This window comes from Pinus tabuliformis, chromosome X (assembly GCF_031772625.1).
Source record: "Pinus tabuliformis cultivar Carrire ecotype Pingquan chromosome X, CPIR1, whole genome shotgun sequence".
NCBI classification, from domain to species: Eukaryota; Viridiplantae; Streptophyta; class Pinopsida; order Pinales; family Pinaceae; genus Pinus; species Pinus tabuliformis.
Genome location: NC_142308.1, coordinates 24,037,903 through 24,057,757, shown reverse-complemented (window position 1 = coordinate 24,057,757; position 19,855 = coordinate 24,037,903). Strand labels below are relative to the sequence as shown.

The following is a 19,855-nucleotide window of genomic DNA, read 5'->3' as shown; positions in this document are numbered from 1 at the left end:
TCTAAGGGGTAGATCATAGTCTTATTTAGTTTTCATGAAACAATCTTGATACAGACTTTCATTCCAAGCATATAAATGATCCAAATGAAATCATTGTCTAGTTGTGGTCTACAAGAGCTTTCATCCAAATGATATCACTTTAGATAAATGTATACCTTACATTCCAAGCATTAAACCGTGGACTTATAACTTCGCTAGGTTCTCTATAGGTTTGTATTCCCATGTTTAACTCCTCACTGTAGTGTGCTTGCATGGAAACAAAGTCATGCTTGCTTGGTGGCCAGAACAGGTCTTCAACACTTCAACCTTGCCATTTATGCTAAAGCATCAGTCCTTCTTCTTGGTAGCCATATTAGATCTTCAAGGGGATCTCATGCACAAAGGATGACTTTGCTAGCTTATCTTCAGACAGAGATGTTTTCAACTTTATTGGATTGCTTCCTCCAAAGTGACAACAACTCAGCTCCTCAAGGAAATTAAGGACTCGGCTTCTTCAATCATTGTAACAATTGTTCTTCTTCAAAAGCTCGCATAGAGATTTCAACGTGGTATGATTCAAAGACTTTAGGACAGAAGTACAATCCTTTTGCTTCAGCTATATGACTTGTTGACTTTCGCATCTAAGGCTTCTCAGTTACTGTGGTCATATTCCTTAGCCACCTATGGTCGTATTCAGCCTCCTGCAACCATATTTAGTCTCTGAGACCTTACGGATTTATGAGGCCATGTCTGAGGCCTCTCAGCCCTCTACCACTTAGACCTAAGGCCTTTTGGCCTTCTGCAACCAGCTTGAGGCATCCTCGGCCTTTCGTACTGTCATATTTAGTCTCTGAGATCTTACAGATTTATGAGGCCGTGTCTGAGGCCTCTCAGCCCTCTACCACTTAGACCTAAGGCCTTTCGGCCTTCTGCAACCAGCATGAGGCATCCTCGACCTTTTGTACTGTCAAATTCGTCTTCAAGAATAGTACAAGCCCTAGGATATAACTTGAAACAGATTGGCTTCTTTCAAGGCTGCTCTTTTACCCATGCTTTGATACCATGTTGATTTTTCATAGGAACTTCTAAATTGATAATTACTTCCTATGATTTCTTTCATTACTCTTATCTTGCATTTATATTCATCATAAAGCAATTACACAAAAGATATCAACAGTAGAAACTAAATGCCAATAAGATCATTGTTAAAATTCTGATGTTCTATGCTGAAACAACTACTTATTCCAAAAATTTATTTCTGCTGCAATATTAGTTAAGCAGTTGTAGATAGAACATAAACCAAATAAACAATAGAAGATAGCCAAGAACAAAATGAGAAACAAAGAATTTAGGTCCAATGACCAGGGAAAAACCCACAAGGGAAAAACTCAACCAAATTCTTCTTCTATTAGATATCAATTGTTCAGCAGAGTTACAAAGTACAATGAGAGATGAAGAGAATAAGTAAGTTCACCCAAATTTGAACAAGTTGTAGCATGAAAATCACTAGTAGCAATAGCAAATGCAAACACTGAATCAACCTTCCCTTCAACTGAATCAACATTGAAACACTGAAGCACTGAATCAACCTTGGCTCACCAAGTTCTGCTCTTACTCTCCAAGTCTCTCTCTCTCACAATCTTCTTCAAGTCTCTCCAACTTTCTCTCTCAAGTTCAAATTCTTATTTCACAATGCACAAGTAGTAGTACGATGAGATGATATGAGACACACATATATAGGAGGTGCAACAAATTAATGTCATAAAGGAGAAGCAATACGCATGCCTTGAGGAAGAGTAACATATGTCATTTAGGGGAGTGTAACTCATGCCATTAAGGAGAGAAACGTATGCGTTAGTAACTTATACCATTAAGAGAGGAAAGAGTGCCTTAGTAGCTTATGCCATTAAAAGAGGTATGCATGCCTTAGTAATTTATGCCATTAAGAGAGGAACGCGTACCTTAGTAACTTATGCCATTAAGACAGGTATGCATGCCTTAGTTAAGAAGAGTGTAACATATGCATTAGAGATAGCGTGATGAGGAACCTTTTATGACATGCCTTTAATGAGTGAGAGGAATATGCCATGTCTTTAATGAGTGCATAAGAGAGAGCGTAACGTATCATTAAGAGAGACAGAGAGTTACATATTGCCATGAGAGTCATCAAGGAGAGAGGTGCGAAGTGATTGAGGTGATGAAGGTAAGGTGAATTAAAATTTCTTTTAATAATAATAGCATAGTATCGTAAAGGATAATAATAATAATATTAATAATATTGATGATTAAGTCGAGATTGAACTATTAGGATTGATTAAAGATAAGTGATTTTCCTTCAACTATACTTGATTACCAATTGATGCAAGTTGATTTACTATTTTTGGAAAAAGATATACTTGAGATGCTAGACATGACTTTATATTTTTAGAAAGTCACTCCAGAATTATCAGAAATGAGATTTTATTTAAGGAAATTTATCCCTGAGCTGCCAATTTTCAACATTCCTTCCCAATTATTGAGGAATTTCTTTCTGCAACAAAGATCTCTACTTTCTCTGCTCATCTTTGTTCATCTCTGCTCTGAAACAATGGTGTCTCAATCTAATGAGGAAGAATCATCATAGGGGAGATTCATCTATCACCTATATCCACTGATCTTCCCAACTTGACACAGACTTGGGGGGATTACCACTTGTCAACACATGACAAAGATCGTGCACAACCAAGTTTGATCTCTACTTGGGGGGATTACCACTTGCCAACACATGACAAGGATCGCGCACAACCAAGCTTCATCTCTACTTGGGGGGATTACCATTTGTCAACACATGACAAGGATCGTACACAACCAAGCTTCACCACAAAAGTCAAATGGTAGAACACTTGCATCCACAGACTTTGGGGGGATTACCACTTGTCAACACATGACAAGGATCGCACACAACCAAGTCTCATCTCTGCTTGGGGGGATTACCACTTGTCAATGTTGATTTTTGGTAACATCGGATGTGCTCTAGTCTTGAAATTTGGTGGAGAGACTAAGACACATGAGATCTCCAAGACCCAGAAATCGTTTGGAGAAATTCCACCCGGATGAGGAGTTATTCAAATAATTAATATTTTTAATAGGTTCCTAAGTCTAAACTTAATAAGAACAAAATATTAATGGGTATTAATAAAGATAAGGGTGAGAAGCTTCTAAGAGACGAAGATCAAGTCTGTTTTAATCTTAGCAGTTGATTAGAGACTTAATCTCGGTCATTGATTCATCAACAGGAAAAGTATATGAGAAGACTTGAGGATCATTTGGAGACACACCGGCAGATACTCAATATCTCAAGGAAAATCGATTCTCAAAGAGAAGGAGATAGATTTCAAAGGGACAGCTGCAGGGTGTCGGAAGAGAAGGGCATCAACAGCAGTCAATGACTGAGGAAGAGGTGACGCAGGGACATTGAGAGACAGCGCAGAGGGAGACGCAGCCCTCACGCACGCTGACACGGAGGGACGCTGAGCCACGCAGAGTGACGCAAAAGTGACACAGAAATGGGAGAAGGGTCTCTAAGGTGTCAGAAAGTTTCCAGGGGAAAGTCTCAGGTGTTTTCTCTCAGTTTCTCTGTAAAATCATTCCTTGTAAAAGTGATTGTTGTTGAATATTAATAAAACCCTCATTTGCTGCACCAGTTTTCCCACATTGGGTTTTTCCAAGGACAATTGTCCAAAAACAACTATGTTGATGTGATTGGTTCTTGTGTATGTATTTTCTCTGTGTAATTATGTGATAACTGCAGTAGAATTTATTTTAATATTTGTTGAAGGGATTTTGTAAATAACTTATTGTGAAGAATAAGTAGGTGAAATAAATCAGTAGCTACAGTAGAATTTCAGGTTAGAAATTTTCACATGGTATCAAAGCAGAGATCCAGCTACAGGAGAGAAGAATCAGCTATGGGTGATGCAGAGGCATCAACTCAAAGGGACTCATGCAAATTTTATAAAGATAGCACAAGGGAAATGGATCACAATTTTTCTATGTTAGCTTCCAAACTGGAAGAAGTCGCTTGCCTAGCAAGCTCTGCCTCCTCTGAGGTTTGGTATATAGGCACTTCCTGGCATATGACAGGAATTCGAGAATGTTTTTCAAATTATCGGGAAGAAAGGATGAATTTTTAGATCACCATGGGAAATAAGGCAAAGTGTACCCCCGTAGGAAGAGGTATTGTAGTCTTTCAAACCGAAGCAGGAGAGCGGCTTCGAGCAACCAATGTGCTACATGTGCCAGGATTAGGGATGAACTTACTCTCTGTATCTCAACTTCAAAACAAGGGCTATGACGTTTTCTTCATTAAGGAGAAAGTATATGTCAAACACCCGAGTTGGAAAAAGAAGGCCTAGATTGGAATCAGAAGTAACAAGCTGTATAGATTACAGCTAGAATCTCCAATGGCACTGATAGGCAGCAATGGGGATAAAGATTCAAATGAACTATGGCACAGGAGCATGGGACACTTACACCATGGGGCTCTGAGAATTCTTAGGAAAACAGTATCAGGAGTTCCAAAACTAAGTACCGAACGAGATGATGTATGCAGAGGGTGCGCTCTAGGCAAGTATGTCAAAGCAGCGTTTTCCAGAAGTAACAATAGAGCTAAGAGTGTTCTAGGATTGATACACTCAGACATCTGCGGACCGATGTCCACAAAAGCTCTTAGTGGTGTCAAATACTTCGTCACCTTCATCGATGACAATTCCAGGAAGACTTGGATCTACTTTCTGAAAACCAAGGATGAGGTTTTTAGTCGATTCAAAGAGTTCAAGGCTCTAGTGGAGAATCTGACATGAAAGAAGATAAAAGTGTTGCGCTCAGACAATGGTGGAGAGTATGTTGACAAGGACTTCACCAATTTTTACGCTAGGGAAGGCATCAGAAGAAAGTGGACAACTCCCTACAATCCGGAGCAAAATGGAGTAGCAGAAAGGAAAAACAAGACTATTGTGGAAGCAGCTAGGGCAATGTTGTATGATCAGGATATGCCCAAATTCCTGTGGGCAGAAGCATGTAGCACGGTAGTTTATGTCCAGAACAGGACTCCACACAAGGCATTGGGCAAAATCACTCCGGAAAAGGTCTTCACCGGGAAGACACCTGAAGTCAGTTATTTCAAGATATTTGGGAGTTTGGCGTATTGCCGTATACCCGAAGAAAAGAGAAAGAAATTAGATCAAATTGCTGAGAAAGGATATCTTGTGGGATATAGCGAGAATGCTAAGGCATATAGAGTCTATCTTCCAGGGAGTAGGAAGGTAGTAGTTCGGCGGGATGTAAATTTCATGGAGGACAGAGCTTTCAAGAAATCCCGAGAAATGCCTTCCGAGGAGTAGTCAAAAGACGATCCGTTGGTCCAACCACTTCGACCAGCAGAAACTAGTACCAACAATTCTCCTAAAGGCAAAGCTTCAAAACAGGAGGAATCTCAGGAAGAGGAAGAGTTGATAGATGTACCCACTACCAGTGGAAGAACGAGCCGGGAACTCTGACAGATTCTACAGGATGCAGAGGACTTCATTGGTGCACGCAAGAATGATAAAAGGGACCGAAGACAGCCAGACAGATACCAGGCCCTAGTAGCTCAGATTGGGGAACCTTCTAGTTTTTAGGAGGCCGTTCAGCATCAAGTATGGGTAGATGCTATGGTGGAGGAATACAGTTCTATAATGGTCAATGATGTCTAGGAAGTGGTACCTAGGCCTTAGGACAAGTCAGTGGTAGGTTCGAGATGGATCTACAAAGTCAAACATGTTGTAGACGGGAGTGTGGAGAAATACAAAGCCAGGTTCGTGGCTAAGGGGTATGCTCAGAAGGAAGGGATAAACTACGAAGAAACCTTCGCCCCAGTAGCCAGGTGTACTTCTATTAGAACCGTGATATCCCTTACGGCACAGATGGGGTGGGAGATTCACCAGATGGATGTCAAGACGGCATTCTTGAACGAGGTGATAGAAGAGGAAGTATACATTGAACAGCCAGAGGGTTTTGAGACACATGAGAAGAAATCTCATGTATGCAGATTAAAGAAAGCCTTGTATGGGCTTAAGCCTTAAATAGGCACCTAACGCATGTTACAGTCGAATTGATGGCTACTTGCAGAAGATGGGGTTCGTCAAGAGTGACGCAGATACTAATCTCTACTATCTTGTCGTAGAGAATGAGCCTCTAATCCCGGTATTATATGTGGATGATCTTTTCCTGACAAGATCATCCAGGCTCATCAAAGACTGCAAAAAGAACCTAGCCACAAAATTCGACATGAAGGATTTGGGACAGATGCATTATTTCCTGGGGTTGGAAGTTTGGCAGCAGAAGGGTGAGATCTTCTTTGGACAAGGGAGATATGCTACAGAGATCTTGAAGAGATTCAAGATGTAGGACTATAGACCTATGGCTACTCCAATGATCACCAACTTGAAGAAGATTGATGCATCAGAAGACAAAGACGTTTATCCCACCTTGTACAAGCAGCGTATAGGGTCCTTGATGTATTTGGTCAATACCAAGCCAGACATTTGTTACGCTGTCAACACCCTCAGTCAGTTCATGGTGGAACCCACGAGGGCGCACTGGGCAGCAGCCAAACATGTTCTCAAGTATATACAAGGAACAATCGAGCATGGACTATTGTACACCCAAGGCAATGACATCAAGCTGAGTGGGTTCACTGACGCAGATTGGGCTGGAAGTTCAGTAGATCGGAAAAGTACAACTGGGTATTGTTTTAACATTGGATCAGGAATGACCTCCTGGTGTAGTAGAAAATAGAAATTCGTGGCTCTGAGCTCAGCTGAAGCAGAATATATGGCAGTTAGCACAGGTTCATGCAAAGCCATATGGCTTAGAAAATTGCTTGTGAATCTATTCAAGAGAAGGATGGAAGCGACTAGGATTTTGTGTGATAATCAAAGTTGCATCAAGCTCTCTAAAAATCCAGTATTTCATGATCGGTCGAAGCACATTGATATCAAGTGTCACTTTGTCAGAGACTGTGTCCAACGAGGGGCAGTACAATTGAGGTACACTTCTATAGGAGAACAGGTAGCAGACATCCTCACCAAGGCTCTAGGAAGAACAAAGTTTGTTTATTTCAGGGAGAAGATGGGGATGGTGAAGAATCCATTTCAGTAGCAGAAATGGATAGGTATCAGGAGTTGCAGTGCAGCAGTTAGTAGTGGCAGTGCTATGAGCAGCATCATGCAGCATGTTGAGAGGGAGCTGCAATACAGATGTAGCAGTGGCAATGACAGTGTCATGGGCAGCAGTACAAGAAGAAACAGTGCAATGGATGTGGGGCAGTAGGCCAAGCATGAGCACAGAGGACCGATGTGGAGGATCAGTGTGATGCTTATATGGTGAAGCATTGCTAAAGCACATTCCTCACTAAGAGGAAGTGTTGATTTTTGGTAGCATCAAATGTGCTCTAGCCTTGAAATTTGGTGGAGAGGCTAAGGCGCATGAGATGTCCAAGACCTAGAAATCATTTGGAGAAATTTGACCCGGATGAGGAGTTATTAAAATAATTAATATTTTTAATGGGTTCCTAAGTCTAAACTTAGGAAAATTAAAATATTAATGGCTATTAATAAAGATAAGGGTGAGAAGCTTCTAAGAGACGAGGATCAAGTCTGTTTTAATCTTAACTGTTTATTAGAGACTTAATCTCCAGCATTGATTCATCAACAAGAAAAGTATAAGAAAAGACTTGAGGATCATTTGGAGACACACCAGCAGATACTCGGTTTCTCAAGGAATATAGATTCTCAAAGAGAAGGAGATCGAATTTAAAGGGAGAGTTGCAGGGTGGAGGAAGAGGAGGGCATCAGCAGCAGTCAGTGACCAAGGAGGAGGTGATGCAGGGACATTGAGAGACAGCACAGAGTAAAAAACAGTCCAGGGGAGACGCAACCCTCATGCAGGTTGACACAGAGCCACGTAGAGTGACGCAGAAGTGACGCAGAAGTGGGAGAAGGGTCTCCAAGGTGTCAGAAAGTTTCCAGGGGAAAGTCTCAGGTGTTTTCTCTCAGTTTCTCTGTAAAATCATTCCTTGTAAAAGCGATTGTTGCTAAAGATTAATAAAACCCTCATCTGCTACACCGGTTTTCCCACATTGGGTTTTTCCGGGGACAATTGTCCAAAAACAACTGTGTTGATGTGATTGGTTCTTGTGTATGTATTTTCTCTATGTAATTATGTGATAACTGCAGTAGAATTTATTTTAATATTTGCTGAAGGGATTTCGTAAATAACTTATTGTGAAGAATAAGTAGGTGAAATAAATCAGTAGTTGCAGTAGAATTTCAGGTTAGAAATTTTCACAGTCAACGCATGACAAGGATCGCGCACAACCAAGTTTTGCCACACCCATTGGCCAGATGGGTAGTAATCCCAACAATCCCAGCTTGCGGGTAGGATGCATATTGGGGTATACTCCTGGCAAGTCCCAGACTTGGTGGTAGGGGAGATTACCACTTTTCAACTCATGACAATGATCATGCACAACCTACAGTCAAGAGTTCCCTCAACCCCAGGAGCTTTCCTAGCTCCATTCCCAACTTGGGAGCTCAAACAAGAGGGAAGAGCATAACTCAGTGTTCTTGATCATCCATGATAATCTGAAGGATTTGTCAAATCAAGACATGTAGCGTCACCACATAACTTGTTGAAATCCATTTCCATTGGTGTATTCATGGACTTACATTATGTCACACCAAATCTTTCCAGTAGCTTGACAACATATTTTCCTCGAGAAAGGAAAATCTCACCAGGTCTTTTCCATACTTCTAGGCCCAGAAAGTAGTGCATCAAATGAAGATCTTTCATTTCAAACTCAGAAGTTAACTCCCTCTTACACTAGAGGATAAGAGGTTCTCCACCTGTCAAGAATAAGTCATCAACATATAATACCAAAATCAAAGGCATACCTTGGACCATTTTGAAGTAGAGATTTGGATCAGCATTGCTTCTAGCATAACCAAGCTTCCTCAAGAAGCTATCAATGCAGGCATACCAAGCTCTTGGGGCTTGCTTCAATCCCAAATGAGTTTTATATTCATGTACTTCAAAGCCTTATGGTTGCTCCACAAATACTTCTTCCTTGAGGAAGCCATGCAGAAAAGCAGTTTTCACATCCATTTGGTGAAGAGTTCATCCCTAGCGAGCAGCTAGAACCACAATAGATCAAATGGTAGTATATCGAGTAACAGGTGCAAAAATATCATCATAGTTTATTCCCTCTTTCTGAGAGAAACCTCTACCCACAAATCTAGCTTTATATTTTTCAATACTGCCATCCACACCATGTTTAATTGTACACAACCATTTCGAAGTCACAACAGACTTACCTTTGGGTATTGGAACTACTTCCCATACATCATTATGTATGATGGACTCATATTCTTCAGCCATTGCATATTTCCACACTTGATCTTTTATTGCTTCTTCAAAAGTGCATGGTTCAGCCTGTATAATGTTGCTCATGGCTACAACATATCCCTGGAACCAGCATGGTTTCTTGCTTTCTTTGAAGGTTCCTCCAGGGGCAGCATGTCTATCAGCATCCTGTAAAGTGTCACGAAGCCATAATGGTCTCTTTCTAGTAGGAGGATCACATGGAAGAGCATCCAATGGATCCATGGGCTCCATGGGTTTATCAGCAAGATTAGGCTCAAGCTCAAGATCTTCTTGAGCATCCAAGGCATCATCCTGACTTTCAACATTAGCAAGAGGAGGAGGAGGAGGAGTGTCTCTTGCCTTTCTAAGAGCTGCATATTCATTAAATGTTACATCCCTACTAAACTCTATAGTTCTTTGACCAGGTACATATATTTTGTAAGCTCTAAAGTTTTCATAATAACCAACAAACATACATTTCTTACCTGAAGCTTCCAGCTTGGTCCTCTTTTCCTTTGGCACATGAAAGTAGACAGGGTAGCCAAAAATCCTCAAGTGCCCAACCTCGGGCTTTTCACCAATGAAGACTTCTTCAGGAGTCTTGTTGTTTAAGGCTTGGTGTGGAGATCTATTTTGGACAAAGACAACAATGTTAGCAATGTGGAGATCTATTTTGTACATAGACAACAGTGTTAGCAGCTTCTCCCCATAAATACTTTGGTCGATTTCGATCATGCAACATAGCTTTGACTACTTCCATGATAGTTCTGTTCTTTTTTTTAGCCACACCATTTTGTTTTGGGTTATATGGTACGGTGGTCTCTTTCTTGATTCTAGCTTCTTTGCAGAAGTCAATGAAATCATTTGAAGTGAACTCTCCTCCATTGTCAGATCTAAAGATTTTGACATGCTTTCTAGTTTGTTTTTCTACCAAAGCTTTGAAGTTTTTGAACATGTTAAATGCTTGACTTTTTGTTTTTCAAAAAGAAAATCCATGTCTTGCGAGAAAAATCATCCATGAATATTATATAATACAAGTAGCTGCCAAGAGAAGTTACAGGCATAGGTCCACATAAATCAAAATGTATAAGATGAAGTACCTAACTGGTTTTGCTTTGCTTACATGCTTTCCACTTGCACACCCTTGGCAGACCCCATCATGATCTACTCTAATCTCAGGCATTCTAGAAACCATCTATCTCACATGAGGCAATGCTTTATAGTGCAGATGAGCGAACCTTCAGTGCCAAAGTTCACATTGATGATTGATGTCATGAATCAACGCATGGATCAATCTTCCATTGACTTTATAAAGACCTTCAAATCTCAATCCCAGAGTGAAGGCATCTCGCATGTTAGATCTCAATGGCGTGAGAACCTTTCCATTTATGAAATCAACTTTCATTCATTTGTCTTCTAAGGCAGATATAGATACAAGATTCTTTTTCAAACCAAGTACATACAAAACTTCTTGAAGAGATATAGTTTTACCTTGATCCAGATGAAAAGAAACAGAACCAAATCCCTTTATAGGATATGTAGAGTTATCTCCAAGAATGATTTTCAGATTTGTCTCCCTCTCAACCAGATTTGAGAGAACTTCTTTATAACTAGTAAAGTGTCTTGAAGCACCACTATCAACCAACCAGCTATCACAAGAATCTACAAGAGAGGAACTAGAAAGAGCAGAAACGAGAAAGTACTGTGATTGTGTTTCAGTTGCATTATTATCATACCTTGGGTTCCTTGAACTCTTGGAAGAACGATAGCTTTCTTTACGAATAGCAGGAGCTTCTCTTCTTCTTCTATAATCAGATCTGAAATTGTTGCTACAATTGTTGTAGTTGGATCTTGGTGCTCTTCTATTTTCTGGACAGTCACGAGCATAGTGGCCATGCTTATGGCAATTGTAGCATTGAACTTTTGATAAGTCCTTGTTCCATTTATAGGAATTGTTGGATCTAGGAGCAGGTTTTCTTGAAAAGTGATGACCTCTTTTTCCTTTCTGCTTCTTGCCTTGGACAACAAAGGCAATAGGTTCTCCCTCTTCATGCTTGGGAATTCTTCCTCTGGAAATCATTTTGGCCTCTTCTTGACTACACTTTCCCAAGAGCTCATCAAATGTGGGAAACTTATCATTGTTGTTGATTGTAGTAATAAAAGTTTCTCAAGTTGGAGAAAGATCTCCAAGCGTAATCGACGCCAGTTCTTTATCTAATACAATTTCACCAACAGTTGATCCTTGATTTTTGATATCCTCATGAAGTATGCTTGAATGGTATCTCTTCTTTTCATCTTAATGTCCTTGAGTTGATTTTTCAAAGCAAGGATTTGACTCAAGTTGTTTACTTGATACATTCCAATCAGCTTGTCATACATTTCCTTAGATTTCTTCAACTTGGAGACATAGGTGATGAGATGGTCTCCAAGAGAATCAAGGATAATCTTCTTAGCCTTGACTTCTCCCTTCTTGAATCTGGCCTTGACAGCAACATTCGAATTTTCTGGTGGTTCTGCTACCTCGCCTTCCACATATTCCAATACATCATGTTCTTCAAGAGTAATATCCAATCTTGTCTTCCATGGACCAAAATTTGAAGCATCATTCAGTTTTTCTTCATTCTTGAAGTAAGAAGAAGACATCTTGATCAAGTCAAACAAATTTCAGCAGCAAGTAAGATCTCTTTGAAGTAAAATTTCTGCAAAAGGAGTGATAGCTCTTATCTTCTTGGGCAACAAATTTCAGCAGCAAGTAACATCTCTTTGAAATAAAATTTTGACAAAAGGAGTGATCGCTCTTATCTTCTTGGGCAACAAATTTCAGCAGCAAGTAAGATCTCTTAGAAGTAAAATCTCTGCAAAAGGAGTGATAGCTCTTATCTTCTTGGGCAACAAATTTTAGTAGCAAGATCTCTTTGAAGTAAAATTTTTGCAAAGGAGTGATAGCTCTTATCTTCTTGGGCTTGTCTTCACCAAAGCTCTGATACCATGTTGAAATTCTGATGTTCTATGCTAAAACAATTACTTATTCCAAAAATTTATTTATGTTGCAATATTAGTTAAGCAATTGTAGATAGAACATAAACCAAATGCACAATAGAAGACAACCAAGAACAAAATGAGACACAAAGAATTTACGTCCAATGACCAAGGAAAAACCCAACCAGATTCTTCTTCTATTAGATACCAGTTGTTCAGCAAAGATACAGAGTACAATGAGAGATCAAGAGAATGATTAAGTTCACCCAAATTTGAACAAGGTGTAGCATGAAGATCACTAGTAGCACAGCAAATGCAAACACTGAATCAACTTTTCCTTCAACCGAATCAACACTAAAGGACTGAATCAACCTTGGCTCACCAAGTTCTGATCTTACTCTCCAAGTCTCTCTCTCTCACAATCTTCTTCAAGTCTCTCCAGCTCTCTCTCTCAAGTTCGAATTTTTCTTTCACAATGCATAAGTAGTAGTAAGATGAGATGATATGAGACACATATTATAGGAGGTGCAATGAATTCATGTCATAAAGGAGGAGCAATACACATGCCTTGAGGAAGAGTAACATATGTCATTTAGGAGAGTTTAACTCTTGCCATTAAGGAGAGAAACACATGCCCCAGTAACTTATGTCATTAAGAGAGGAACGCATGCCTTAGTAACTTATGCCATTAAGAGAGGTATGCATGTGTTAGTTAAGGAGAGTGTAACATATGCATTAAAGAGAGCGTAAGAGGAATCTTTTATGGCATGCCTTTAATGAGTGTAAGAGGAATATGCCATGTCTTTAATGAGTGCATAAGAGAAAGTGTAACATATCATTAAGAGAGAGAGAGAGAGAGTTGCGTAGTGCCATGAGAATCATCAAGGAGAGAGGTGATGAAGGTAAGGTGACTTGAAATTCTTTTTAATAATAATATCATACCATCATAAAGGATGATAATAATAATAATATTAATAATATTGATGATTAAGTCGACATTGAACTATTAGGATTGATTAAAGATAAGTTAAGTGAGTTTCCTTCAACTATACCTAATTACCAATTGATGCAAGGTGATTTACTATTTTTGGAAAGTCATATTTGAAATGCTAGACATGACTTTCTATTTTTAGAAAGTCACTCCAGAATTGTCAGAAATGAGATTTTATTTAAGGAAATTCATCCCTGAGCTTCCAATTTTTAACAATCATAAAGAGACAATTATACAAGAACACAAAGATTTTACCTTGGAAAAACCCACATGGGGGGAAATCCCAGCAACCTTTTCCTTAGAGAAATTGTTCAATTCAACAAGAGCCACACCTAGATCTCCTAGTCAATCACTAGATCAAATTGACCAGCAAAATACACTAGGTCAAACCTGGTCCAACTCCCTCCTAGTCAAGTCAAACGGCTACCTAAGAACCTCGGTCTGCTTTAATCTACCAAGGCAGAAATTCGGCCTACTTCTGCATCCAAGAAACTCGGTCCTGTTACTCTGACATACCTCAGAAATTTGGTCCTTCTATTCCACACGAGCGAAGATAGCAACAGAGAGTACCACACATGTGAAGTCAAATGAGAGAGAGAGAGATCTTCGTACTTCTTCTGTGTGATCTGAATTGTGTCAAGGTGAGGAGGTAGAGTGCCTTATATATACATTTCTAGTTGGTCGAATGGGTGCCTCTTTGACTGGGGCCGACTTGACTAGGAGGAGGGCTGACTTGGCTTGTTTGGAGCCAAAAACTCAAATTTTCTCTTTTGAAAAGGACATGAAGAATATGCCTTAAAAAATTCTTTTGACAATAGCATGAAGAACATGCTCTATATTTATCATTACAAATACATCAAGGGCTAAAATATTAATTATGAAGACTGACCATAGCTACAAAATTCAACACTACGGTACTTGGTCTAGTTACATTTTTGAAGGTGATCTAGGTTTGAAGTATTAATATGCCCTTAACACTTAAGTATGGCCCACTTAGATGCATTTATGGTCTTAGTCTCTAATGAATGGTTGTTTTCACTTGAGTTTGAGATGGTTTTTCCAGGTGGTCTAAAGTAGCTAAGGCCTTGAGGGCACCCTACTCCACATGATGCTCAGGTCATATGACACTCTCAGAGAGCATGATAATCTTGCAAATTCAGCGTTGCCCTTACGCAACAAAGCGTTGGGCAGTTTAAAGATCTTAGCAGTGGATGGATACCCCAGAGCACCCTCAGATGCCAAAATGTTGAGCTTCTCTTGCTTGGCTTGGAGGATTCTTCGTGATGTACCAGTGGACCAGCATGTCCCCAGGTTGGCCTTGACACTACTAGTGGGGATGCCTTGATTCGAACCCGAGATAAGGATGGTCATCCCCCAGGATGATTGAGGAGGGCTTGTTGCACCTAATGGAGCCCCCAACGCAAGAGAGAGAGCATACCACATTGTTTACTTACCACCCATAGAGATAACGTTGGGCACCCACAGTTGGATTTTGGACGCATGGAGATGCTTTGAGGTTTGATTGAGTACCTTCCCTCAGATTGAGGATGATCACGATGCTTGGAAACCTTTGTAGCCCTTCCAGTGCATTGTTGCAGCGTTTTGAGCCCTAAAAGGGCATGACGCCATCCATTTTGGAGGCTTACGGCTCACACGAGAGGGCTTCTATTGGCACATCTTATTGTTGAGCTAGTGGGTTGGCTTGTAACCCAATTATACTTTGTGTCTACTCAAAAGTCAAACTCGTTTTAAGGGCTTTTAGTCAATAATTAGAGGTGAAAGACCTCATATAAGTAGAGGATCACCTCTCTCATTTGATCATCATCACACTTATGGATTTCGGCCTCTCTAAAAGAGCTCGACTTGCTTTGTTGTACTTCGCTACTTGTGGAGATGTGATCTTATGTGGATTTTGGCTATTGGAGACTAGTTTTTGTTGTGGAGATGTCATTTTGGGATTGAAAGAAGGCATGTTCTTGGATAAATTGTGAGTATTTTGTTGAATATATTTTATGGTTTTGCATGTAATGGAATATTGCTAGGGTTTCTATTGTTCCTTGTCTAAATGCATATGTTTATTTGAAATTCTTGGTAATTATTGCATGCTAAATCTTTTATCCTTGAACTCCCTAGAAAACCTCCTAAAGAGTCTTTTTCTAGTGAATTTCTCCCCTCATAAAATGATAGCTAGGGTTAGAAAGTGAAAACTAGGGTTTTCCCCCTTACTCCCTTCAAAGATTTGATATTTCCATGGTTAAAGTTCCTAAGACTCCATCACCCAAGTAGGGAAAAGGCACCGGCATCCCTCTTGATGATCAAAACCTTGAAAATTTTACCTTTTACCTCTCTTCCTTATCTTTTTTACCTTTCATGGCAAGCCTCTAGGGCTAGGGCTAGGGCAAGGGCCGAATTCAACTAGGGCTTGCCTCAAGTCAACGTTGGAGCTAATTTGGCTTGTTTCCACCTTGTTTGACCTTGCTAACTCAAAATCTAGCCTTTCCCTTGGTGGAAATTGCCTAATTAGGGTTAACATCATCAACCCTAAGCAATTTAGGCCTCTTGAAACCCTAGTTCAGCAAAAAGGCTTCAACTTAGGGCTAATTGAAGGTTTGTCATTCCATTTGTTGATCATATCTTTCAAAGCAAACCTTTTCCTTGTGCTTGTATGCCTAGATGTACTATTGTTGAATCACATCTTGAAACCCTAGGCTTCAAGTGCTATTTCCTAGGCTTCTTCATAGGTACGTTACTCCTTTACACAAAGAATTGTGCCTTGTTCCAAGTGAGAAGTACCTTGATCAAGCCTCCTTTACATCACCTTGATCCTATTGACTTAGAATACCCTTAGGTGATATATACTAGGAAGCCTCCTGTGTGGTGAAATTCCACTAAAGAGCAAGAGGTGGAGTGCTAAGGTGACAGTGGCAGCCACTTCATTGTTGCATTAGGGTTTAGCCCCTACCTTGTGAGCCATCTCACAAGGTCTGCTAGATTTTGAAGCAACATGCCCATAACCCCTCTTGGGGAAAGCACCCTACCACTTGAGTTGTGTATAAATACACAACTCACCACTCATTTCTCACATCATTCTTGATACAAATGTTTCACTCTTTAGCCTACAGGCACCATATCTAGTGTTATGCTCTATTGTTCTTGGGCAATTTCTCTCTAAGGCACACTTGTTGGTTTCTCTCTATTGCACACTAGTGTTGATTTATCTTTTTCTCCCATGCTAGTTTATCTTCTCTTTGTGCATATTTAGCATTTCGTGGTTGTTTCATTCTATCCTTTCCCTCTCTTGTGAATCTCAACACCCCATCTTCTACAAGGCTTAGGGAGGTTTGGGGAGGATTTCACTGCTTATACAGAGACTCTGGCATGTCCATTGCTTCCTTCTTCTCATACCCAGACCATAGATGCCTGGTCCTGTACATTCCGGAGGTAGTTACTTTCAGACAACATGCCCCACGGGAATCTTCAAGGGCTACTCCACTGATTACCTCCTCCTTTCAGTGGCTCTTGACCTCCAGAGGCATTAAGCGTGTAATATTCTAGGAAGGTTTTTGCCCTAGGGTTCTATCTCAGCTAGCTAGGATTTCTCAATAAATATTATTTTGCCCATTCAGTAATGACACAAACAATTCTTTCAATAGTATAGAATGATATGAACCACAAAAATATCACCGCTCCATTAACCAAATATAATGTAATAATTCATCCAACGGTATTTGTAATTCAGCCAATCAACAGCAAGTACCAAAATGTAACCAATGAGAACTTATGTCCTATCTAACAATGACCTGGACTATGTGTGCAAACAAAAATAGCTAGCAATCCCTTGCAAATTCTGGACAGAAGAATTGATGAATAGCCTCAGGCCGAGTTTGCTACAGGAAGATTAACCAAGGGTTACTAGTCAAGGATGAATTCCTCAGATTCTTTCCAAGATCTGCTAAGTCCGCTTTCTAGCTGCCTCAGGAATAATCTTCTAAATCTGTCTCAGAGCCTGCGATTATTCCAAGAGGTTCGTTCTGCCACAAACTCTAATCAACCCACAAAAAAAAAGCCTCAGGGATATAAGCTCAGAACCTTCAAACTACTTCAGAAGATGGTATTGTTCTGTCCCAGGAGGATTCACACAGGAATCAGAGAATTTCGGCTTGTCTTCCTCAGATGAATTTCAGATGCCTCAGGATTTTAACTTTGCTGGCTTCAGGAGGTCTCGGTTGCCTCAGAAATTCCATTCTTTTCTGCCTTAGGTTCGTTCTGTTGGCTTCAGGAGGTCTCGGCTGCCTCAGAATATTTTGTTTCTGCCTCAAGTTCGTTCTGTTGGCTTCAGGATGTCTCAACTGCCTCAGAATATTTTGTTTTCTGCCTCGAGTTCATTCTACTAGCCTTAGGGGATTTGTGGCCTGCTTCAGAAGGTCTTTCCTTCTGCCACAAAGAGAACCCGCAATGATTAAGCCTAAGAACACTTCGGTCTGTCCAGGAATTGTCCTCAGAGAAACTCGTCCTGCTTCAGGGTGACTAGATATTGCCTTGCCATAGATCTTTCCCAAAATAATTCGCTGCTCCTTCAGATAGTTAAATGCCTGTTGCTAGAACAAAAGAAAAGTGACTAGTTAGTGTGGGACCACCTCCATCGAAACTAGTCCAAGGAGAAATGGGGTCTTAAAACCCTCAGAGCCTCAGGCTCAAAAAAAACCAGACAAATAATCCAATCCAATGATGCCTCAAGTGATTATAATCCTCTTGTATTTATAGATTTCCTTGAGGGGATTTTTCTCCTTAATTAATTAAGAGGGGCTCATGGTAAACCCCAACTTTGGGCCTTTTTGCCCCAGCTGCCCCAAAACTTGCCCCCTGTTGCCCAAACATTGGAAATCTTGCAGTTTTCCCCTTTATCCAAGACTATAGCCTATGGGGTCGATAGGCTACTTCGTCCCTTGGGCCAATTAATCCCTTGGGGATGGGGACATTACAAAACACCTGACTGATAGTGGTATCAATGGCACAGACAGAAATTGATTCTTGAGATGGTGCCCCACTATGATGACCAGACTGTCTCTGCGTTATTGGCAATTTGGCATAGAGGGACTACCCTCTTTCCTTGTGCCCTGCACAGAGCTCACGAACAGATGCTGGCAGCTGATCACCAAGTTTCTTCTCTCCAGAAGAAATTCATTATCCTTGGATGTTAGGGAAGGTAGAATAAGGGGTTCCCAGTGTCTCCCACCAAATATAATACAGAGAGGTCCTCTCAGCCCTAGCCATTCTCTGGAGGATATTGTCAGAGTCAGCCTTGGCACATTTGTGATACTAGGTGATGATGGCTCCTATTCTGATTTAAATGCTAGGCAGGACACTGATCTCCCTCAGCCTCCATATTCTTGGCTGCTTTCTAGAGCTGGCATGATGCAGCATTGTCACAAGGTGGCTTTCTTCTCCTGGAGTATTTATCTACTTCACTTTCAAGTTTCTAGGGTTATCCTTTTGGGTTCTCTCCCTTTTCTATTTTATTGTCTACTTTTTTTTCATTAGCATTAGATTTTAAAGTGTTTCGAAGTTGATATAGGGACTCCTTACTGCTGTTTTTCTAGTGCCGTTGACCTATTTTGATCATTCATGGATGTGAATATAATTTCATTCCGTGTCTCCAGAAAGGTTCAGCAAAGTTGCAAACCAAACATGATTTCTAAAAGTTCTAAAGTCTGGAAACCGTCACAAAAGTTCTGTTATCCCAAAATTTCCACAGAACCAATGAGCACCATGATATTGGTCATGCAAAGAGACTGAGTTGCTGCTACCAATTTCTGAGAACTGATAATGCCGTAATGCCTCAAAAAATGGTTATTCTACTCAAAACTTTCAGCAAATAAGAAAGCGCTGATTTAAGAATGCACTGCAATTTTTATACTTGGCACCACTGAGGATTTTCAGGAAACAAGTCTGTTAACACCATTTTCAACAAAGCAATGAAAGAGGAAACTGCATATTTTTATATTGAATTTTCTTTTATTTAAATTTTGGTCGATAAGCTTCCTCTTATACCACTTGGTAACCTAACTGCATTTCTCCCAATATAACCTCTACAGGTACTCGGTAAATTTTGATAACAGTAGTTTGTAATAAATTTTAAAATAAAGGCAAGAAACTTCCTGTAAGCAAATTGCTATACATGAGAGGATGCTTCATTTCCATTGTAGACAAGCTTGTCACTCAATGTTTTTATTTATCATTTCAACGTTTTTTATTAGTTTCTTTGCTGTTGTGAGATTGCTAAATTTCACAAATGTTACACTCCCATTGACCTCCAAAACTGTCCAAGTTGGTCGTAATGTAATGTTTAAGTATTCACTTTGTTTAACAAATATTAATGATTACAGTCCCACTGACCTCCAAAACAGTCCCAATTAGTAGAATGCAACGCTTTGTGTGCTAAACGTGTCAAAGATGTAATGGCCA

At 40.1% G+C, this 19,855-nt stretch overlaps 1 protein-coding gene across 1 annotated transcript in view; it reads right to left on the bottom strand.

Moving 5' to 3' along the window:
- Positions 1 to 19,855, bottom strand: part of PGR7 (proton gradient regulation 7) — a 137,872-nt gene that overhangs the window by 117,285 nt on the left and 732 nt on the right. The gene's annotated exons all lie outside the window — the stretch shown is intronic.